Below are 8,897 nucleotides of genomic sequence, written 5' to 3' on the forward strand. Positions count from 1 at the left end.
TGATGGTTGGTTCCAGAGACACTGGAATCAGTCCAGTTGTGGTATGCTTGATGGCATGATGATGGGATCTCACCCATGTCTGTGCCCTGCAGCACCCCAGTAGCCCCTGTGCCAGGGCTAAGGGGCTGGGAGAGGGATATACCTTGCAAGCTCCTCTAGAGTCATCTCCATGATACTCTCCTGCCAGAGGGTTAGGGTGGTGAGGGAAACCTTTTTTCTAAGCACTCAGTACAGAGTAGAGGAAGAATCTACAGGAAATTCAAGGGATAGATTCCCCTCGAGTATCTACTCCTCTTCCTTCAATACCTCCTTCCTGACTACCAGCTTCAGGCTATTAGAGTTCAGCAGCTCTAAGAAACCTCATTGAGTCCTAGATGGTAGCAGCTGCTCCATGCACCACCCACCCCTTGGCTTGACTGATGGAGTTGCTGTCTTGGCTGCATAGAGGTGGATAGGACCTTCTTAAATGGATAGTAATGATAAGAACCCTTTGACTCTAGGAGATCCCCTGTCTTTTCTATACTCGGCTTTGATGCTCACCTGTTCTTCCTTTGTTTGCATAGAAAGGAGCTTGGCGCCTTCCCTCTCACACTTTCTTTGGGAATCCACCCATGTGCGTAGCTCAAGAGAAAAGAAATAGAAGGCCTTTGAATATAAAACCCAACCATCATTCAAGTTTCTAGTAAGGATGTCTTTGAGTCAAGCAGATATGGAGGAAGAAGAGAAAAAGAAAACAAGACAGGGAATTTAAGGGGTACAATCTTGTATTTCTGTGTTGATTTCAATTATTTTTGTTAAGTTCATTTTTGTGGCCACATGATAACATATATTCATCTGAGAAGCTCAGAAAGATTAAAATAAGAACATAAACTCTTCAATCCATCCTGATGCTGCAGGAAATACCTGGGTGGGCATAGTTGGGAGCGCAGTCAAGAATCTTTTATTTGAGGGAATAGATAAAAGATGTATGTCCCCTCACAGGCCTTATCTGAACCCCAGGGGCCTCACCTACTTGTTTCCACCTGGACACCTAGGGCAGCATCAGGGCAGAATTAAAGGTTGGGGAAGGGGGGCAGCTGTGGTTTATCAAAATTCTCTTTCTCTCTACAGGCTAAGTGTCCAGTTGCAGGGGGGGGGGATCTAGAGTGTGTATTCCTGACATTGGGCAACTGGGACAGATGAGGGATTCTGCTGGTTTACCACCCGCTTTGCTGCCTAGCTGTCTCCCTGTCCGAGATGGCAGGATGGATCCAGTGGGCTTTCAATGGCTCTGGGGGATATTCCAGCTGATCTGACTGCTGCTCCTGCCAAGCTTTCACCGAGCTCAGGAACAACCAAACAACAACAACAACAACAACAACAACAACAGTACTTTATTTGTATGCTGCCCTTCTGAATGGGTTTTCTGCAGCCACTCTGGGAGACTTCCAACAAATTAAAACACAATTGTACACAATTGTACACAAATCATAAAAGAATTCCTTGAACAAAGTTACATTCAGATGTTTTCTGAAAGTCAGATAGTTGTTTATTTCCTTAACATCGGGTGGGAGGGAGTGCCACAAGGTGGACACAACTACCCAGAAGACCCCCTGCCTTGGCTTGGGCCATGGACACGATTGTCCCTGAGTGCCCACTCCTGCTTTATGCAGCCTGTTTGGCCCCCTGGTATACTGCAGAGAAGAGGGCGAAGAAAAAAGCTGGGAGATGGCTTGAACGCAAGTGGAGGAAAAATCCAGTTGAATGCATTTGATCGCTTGTGAGGGATTGTCACTGAACCTGCCAAGTGGCAGTGAAGGCTACAAAGAAGGCTTGCTTTGTTTCCTCCATTGTGCCATCCAGCAGAGCTCAGGGTGAAAAGGAGAAAATATTTGTAACGAATAATTGTGTAATACATATCGTTATGAGTTTGAGTTTGTAATTCTTGTCAGAATACATACTTTTGAATGGATTAGTTTTTGTTACTATTGACTATTGATTTGTGAGTAGGGACCACTCCCACTATTGAAACTTACATTGGTCTGAGTTCTTGGTGTGCTCTTTTCTCTTGGTATATTTAATAAAGGAGAGTTCACCTTAGAAACCTGTGCAGATTAATGGAGGACCCTATTTTGACCTAGCTTTTGTGGTCTGTGTACTTGCTGTGGCACCAGAAGAGGCCTGTGGGTAGAATGAGGGTTGCGATGGTCCACAGGTATTTTATCCCACATGCCAATGGGCCAAACATTATGTGAGTGGCCTTCATGGCTTCTTTCTGATGATGGGCTTGTGAAACAGGAAAGAGATTTTGCTGTTGCACCAACCACCCCACTGCCCAGCAATCTCTCTGACCAAGTTGGCGGAAGTTGCCTCAGAAGTGCTATTCAAGAATCACTCTCTCATGGGGGAATATAATATATAATATAATATATAATATATAATATAATAAAGGACAGGTCTTTTAGCTGACCTGTTTTGATTGTCTCTTCTATAGCAAAGAATGGCAGTCTTTTCTTTCCTCACCATAGAAGCTAAATCAATTCAGCAGATCAGGAGAGTTGAACTGAATTTCTCTGATGTTTCCCTAGGGTGGCCAGGTGCAAAGAAGGGCACCACTCTGCTCTGGCTCTAAGAGTATTCAGCTAGAGGAGGGGCTTTCAGCTGGTGCGGAATCAGGGCAGGTTCCCACTGCACTACAATTCTTCAGCATCACAGGGTAGCTTACCAATTTCTTTTTGCAGTTGATCATTTATGTTGGCCATATACACCATTTCCTCTGATATGTTTTGAGCTGCAGCGAGTATTTGGAAGTCTAAAAGATTTGAAACAGTTTAAGGCAGGAGTATCTGAAATAACAATCCGCAAATATTAAGAAACCATTTTTAAACATTTAAAAACACTCTAGCCTGAAACAAGAAGCAGAGCTCCAGGATGGGGTTCTTATGAATATGAGGACAGACTTGATTCTCTGTGGCTGAGATCACCAATGAAAAGCCTCAGAAGACCCCTGCAGCTGGATCAGACCAAAGACCCATGCAATCCACTATCCTATTCTCATATTGAAAGTGGCTCATGAAGTATCTCTAATGTTCCCCTCCTTTGTCCTCCTTTTCTGCTGGGAATCACAGGGTCACAAAACAATTCCCCACTGAGTCACACAGTAAAGCCAAATATGCAAAGATTACTTTAGAGTTTTCTATTATGCTTTCTGAAATCTAAGAAAATACAGGCACCCAAACTCTTTTCCTGATGAATATTGGGTTGCATTCCACATAGTTCTAAAGAGGGCGTTCTGTAAGCTCAGGAATTTCTCCTTGTGCAATGCAATCTTCTGCCCCTTTCCCCCCATTCTGTTCTGAAGTTTCTCCCCACCCTGGAGTGCAGCTTTGGTGATGGCATGCAGGGAGAAGTGGGGGCAAAGTTCCTTTGCACTAGTGCTAAAATCTAGCACTAGCACAAACATTGTGAATTACAGTGTGATGGGGAAGGACAGCATTTCTAGTAGGGAGATGTGAGAATCACAACCACCTGCTTTTCTTTATGCTGAGCAGTGAAAAAGTGATAAACTCTGTTGGGTGATGAGTTTCACTGAATGTTTTGCTCACACAATATGAATCCCAAATTGAACTACAGGAATTGAAGTCCGTTTAAATTAAACATGTTCTAGCAAAAGTGAGGATTTGTATATAAAATGCTTACCATCCTTGTCCTTATAGGTTGAATCAATCCCAACAACAAAGTTTCGAATCATGGTCATTGCAGTTTGAAACTCCTCTCTGTTTTTCAGTTCCTTCTGATCTAATAAGGAGGTAGGTAGAAAAGATGCTTTTGAATTATGGTGCTGGAGAAGACTCTTGAGAGTCCCATGGACTGCAAGAAGATCAAACGCATCCATTCTGAAGGAAATCAGCCCTGAGTGCTCACTGGAAGGACAGATCGTGAAGCTGAGGCTCCAGTACTTTGGTCACCTCATGAGAAGAGAAGACTCCCTGGAGAAGACACTGATGCTGGGAAAGATGGAGGGCACAAGGAGAAGGGGGCGACAGAGGACGAGATGGTTGGATAGTGTTTTCAAGGTTACCAGCATGAGTTTGACCAAACTGGGGGAGGCAGTGGAAGACAGGATTGCCTGGCATGCTCTGGTCCATGGGGTCACGAAGAGTCAGACACGACTAAACGACTAAACAACAACAACAAAGGTAGAAAAGAAATGAAGAAATTGTTTTCTAGCACCCTGGTCTGATGACCTGGGGGAAGGGATACTTGGTTTCAAACTGCTTTTAATATTGAATTTAAATTGCTGACTTTTCATGTGCCCCAGGACCTTAGAGAGAAGGGTGATTAAAAAAATCAAATCAACAAAAACATAAATACGATTTCTATTAATATTTTCTTCTCCCTACCCTTATATTGAGGCTTCCTATGCCTTGATAGCGGCTGTCCTGCTGGTCTGAAGTCCCGTTTCCATTTAGCCTGTTGCCTCTGTCATCAGATGGTTTGGCCTTCCTTTGAGAGCTTTATAATTTTGGGTTTCTAGATAACGTACACCTGTCCTCTTTGTCCTGTGGGCCTGCATTTGCCAGGCTGCCAAATGCCCTGCTGTATGCAAAGTCCTGGATCATTTGGTTTCCTCCCCCTGAGCTTTGCTTACTTTGAGTGCCCTTTAAATGCATATATCTAGATATTTCGGTAGGCTCTGGACCCACCCACTTTGGCCATGGCCTTATCCTCTGCAGCCTGTTTTCCCCAAGCACTTTCCTTCAGGGGACTGGAGCCCTAGAAGAGGGCAGGCTGGCGAGGATCAGGAATGGGGGCTCTCCCTTAGCAAATGAGGATTAGTTGGGAAAGGAGTAGAGAATTGCAAGCTGGGAAAGGGAATTGTCCAGGGTATTCCAGGGACTTGTGTTAGCCTAGGCGTTTATTCCAAGTGCTGGAACTCACTTATTCGGGAAGAACAAAACAGTGTCATTGCTCTCACTGGGTGACAGCTGTAACTCCCCCCATGATATCAAAGAGAGGTGAAAGGGATAAATGGAAGGTGGATCCTGCCATCTCTTTTTGGAAATGCTATTGGAATTGAAGCAAAGCCCGTGACGTTAGTTGCAAAGTATGCTAATTATGTACTTACATAGAAGGAAAATCAGCAGTGTCATAGCACTAAGGATGAAAATCTCAATTATGACAAATCTTTCACCCGTTGGAGATGTGATGAAAGCAACCACGTCCTGAAAACCAGATGCTTGAAGAAAGACAATTCTGCTTTAACCATCGGTAGCCAACATACCATTCCCAGCCCAGGAAAAAGGCTTCCATATGCTGTGGTAGCCATCAGCCAAGGACAGTCACTTGCTCAGGGGGTGGGCACTTGGGAGGATAAGCAGGTGGAGATGGCAAGGTGAGATGCCTTGCTGCTTGAGGAAACTTTTCTTACAAATGTCTGGATCAGAAGACAGGAGCCTTAGATGTTACTTTCTGCACCCCAGACAAATGACAAGATGCCCCCTCCATACACATAATTCCACATACAGAAGCTAGACTTGCCAGGCCCTTGGCTGATATTTCGATGCTGCTGATGGGGCAGCAGACTAACTGAGGAGGTGGAGTGCAGCTTGTGTGGTCTTCATATCTCTACCCACCACAGCACCTGCTACCTGAGGCGACTGCCTCATTCTGCCTAATGGTGGAGACATTCCTTGCTGCACACAGTAAAGGAACACCACAGTCAGCAGCAAAAAGTGTGCTGAATCCTGGGGTTTCTATGGGGATTAGTGGATCTCTGGCACTCAAAGAGCTGTGTGTGCTTTTCTCTGCACTCCTCCCTAGCACAACATGACTGGCTCCACTCCCTGCCTGTCCCTCCATCAACTTCCCTTTCCCATGCATTCCTCTACTTCATGAGAAACCTCATCCCATATGACTGTGCTGTATACAGACCATGAGTTTCAGCTGCTGCTGCTTTACGCTTTCTGAGTGCCAGCTGTCTTCTGGACATTCCATATCTTCTGGATATTGCACGCCTTGCAGGCATTGGCTTCCCCATCCTCTCAGTTTTCTCTGTGAAACAACAAGTTATTATAACATGCAGGATAAGAATATGAACACATTGGTTGGGTGGTGGGTGTTTAACCTTCAAGACCCAGAGTATGTCTCTTGTCAAGCATCAAAGCTCACAATATTTGCTTTTGTTGTCCTGCACTTAATCTCTCTTGGAAGACATTTGGCTCTCCCAGAAGCAGAGCATCTCTACAAATGTAGCAAATAGGAACCTGATACTTTGGAGCATATTTTCTTTTCTTCTGATTTGGCATTTATGCCAGAAGACAATTATTAGAGGCCTTACAACTTAACAGGCTCAATTCTATGCCACCAACGGTTAAGGATCTGCTCTCGGACAGGAATGATCAAATTACTTTAATAGTGGCTGAATTTTTGAGTGCTGTCCATGTAGAAAGACTGCGCCATTATAAAGAGATTTAGTGGTTCTTAATTTATCGGTGATGTGGTAGTGTTATATTGTATTATTTATGCAAATTGATTTTCTCTGGAGTTAAAAATCTGACTGGGACAAACCTTGTTATGCTGAATTCCTATTTTGCACAATTTGTATATGGTGTTTGTTTGATAATGTGTGGTTTGCTATGCCTAATAAAGGATTGACTTTTATAAAGAACCACTTAATCTTTCTATTACAGGAACATAAATTTTAAAGTAGATGCAGATCTACAAAGGACAAGGATTTCCTTGGTACAAAGTTGATATGCACAACAACTTCAAGTCAAAATTGGGTCTCAATGAGGCATTTCCAATATTACACTTTGGTGTCTATAAGTATCAGACAATTCTTTCCTATAAAGACATTTTTGAAACGTCTTTCTTTTTCTTTTGCTGGATCAGTTTTAAACCAAAAAGATGTTCCATATGGATTCCAAGGAATTTAAAAAATGTTTTAGGTAATATAGCACATTCTCATTTTGCATTCTATTTCTTTCAAAACTCCTGGACATCTAGTTTCTAGAAGTTCAGTAAGCATTTGCAAACAACAGTTATGGGTTTGATCCATATGTTCACTCTATATTTATTTTACGGGGTAAATCAAATTTGGGGCAATCTTCTTTGTGAATGAAATGGGTTGATCTGTACATCAGCTGATAAGATCAGATGGAGTGTTTTTGGTTCTGCTAATATTGCAGCTGAAATCTCGGTTACTGGTGTGTGCTAAAAAGAAATATCTTGCTTTGCAACATTTATTGGTGTATATTTATAGGCTATCTGCTTATGTCAAGATTACTTACTGTGCCAAATTACCATGCCTAAAGGTCCAAATGCCTTTCAATTTTGTGTTTGTCCCTTCTGCAGCAGCAACTAGAGCTGTTTTCATCAAGATACCAGCCCCCGGGCTGAAAGTGGCTTCCCACAATACGTTAGAAGATGTTCACCATTTCATAGATCATGTGGGATCTATGAGGTCTTCAGATGTTCCTGGGTGCCAACTCCCTCCATCACAGTCATCATGGTCAATGGTTGGGGATGACGGGAGTTGTAGACCAGTAACATCTGGAGGGCCACATGTTCCTCACCCTTTAAGGAAGGTATATACATTTAATTATATAACTACCTCCTAATCATGAGAAAAGATGGAGTCCTAGATCTGGTCCCAGTTGGATGCATGTAAATCCAATTGAGTCTAGCAAGACTTTGGAGACCATGAGCTGGACCTGGAAAAGAAACAGAGGGAAGCTGTTACACTGGCCCTCCAAGTGTGCCACTTCATTGGCCAATACAGTAATACTACCGGTAATACAGCACCTGTAGGGACGCGGGTGGCACTGTGGGTAAAAGCCTCAGCGCCTAGGACTTGCCGATCGCATGGTCGGTGGTTCAAATCCCTGCGGTGGGGTGCGCTCCCGTTGCTCGGTCCCAGCGCCTGCCAACCTAGCAGTTCGAAAGCACCCTCGGGTGCAAGTAGATAAATAGGGACCGCTTACTAGCAGGAAGGTAAACGGCATTTCCGTGTGCGGCTCTGGCTCGCCAGAGTAGCTTCGTCACACTGGCCACGTGACCCGGAAGTGTCTGCGGACAGCGCTGGCTCCCGGCCTCTAGAGTGAGATGAGCGCACAACCCTAGAGTCTGGCAAGACTGGCCCGTACGGGCAGGGGTACCTTTACCTTTACCTTTTAGACAGCCCTCAAATGTTCCACCACTCAGTTTCATTGGATGACCCTGAGTTCTAGTATTTAAAAGAGAAAAACCATCTGTAGTTTATAAAAGCTCCCTATCACTTTCCCTGTTAGTGACCTTTTGGCCCTGGAATGAGACCCTGCAAATATCAAAGCTTGTAAGGAAAGTGTTCCACCCATCAGACTTATTTCTGTTTGGATACCTTGATGTTGTCATGGAACAATCTTTTCCCTAATTTCTTCCTAAGGGTTTTTCATCCTTCCACTGGCTACGAACCACCTCCCTTGTGATGTCAGGCATTCCAGAACTCCTCCCATTTAGGCTATACCATTTCCTGATTGGCTGCTGATCATATCCAATCAGCATTCCACATAAAGCATAAATCCAGGGAAATGTTTATTTCAGATTTATTATACTACTTATTTTTTCAAAAGTTATTAGTTTTATTTTTTTTATTTAGGCTGGGTACATACTTTACCTTCAAAGCATATCCCCCAGAAGAATCCTTTCTCCTCATAAACTCTGCTAGTAATATTGGAAAGCTTCCTATCTCAACACTTGTACCAGGAAAGATGGCAAAGTGCATTGGTGTAAATCTTCATTTGCAAAGTTAAAGCACAAAGAAAAGGAACAGAAGCAGTTAAATTTCAACATGTTTGGTCTACATTTATTGAATGTATCATCATCAAAACATACATGCCACCAGTGCTATACACTCAAAAGGTACAGGAACCTACCAT

The sequence above is a fragment of the Podarcis muralis genome, chromosome 9 (assembly GCF_964188315.1).
Source record: "Podarcis muralis chromosome 9, rPodMur119.hap1.1, whole genome shotgun sequence".
NCBI lineage: Eukaryota > Metazoa > Chordata > Lepidosauria > Squamata > Lacertidae > Podarcis > Podarcis muralis.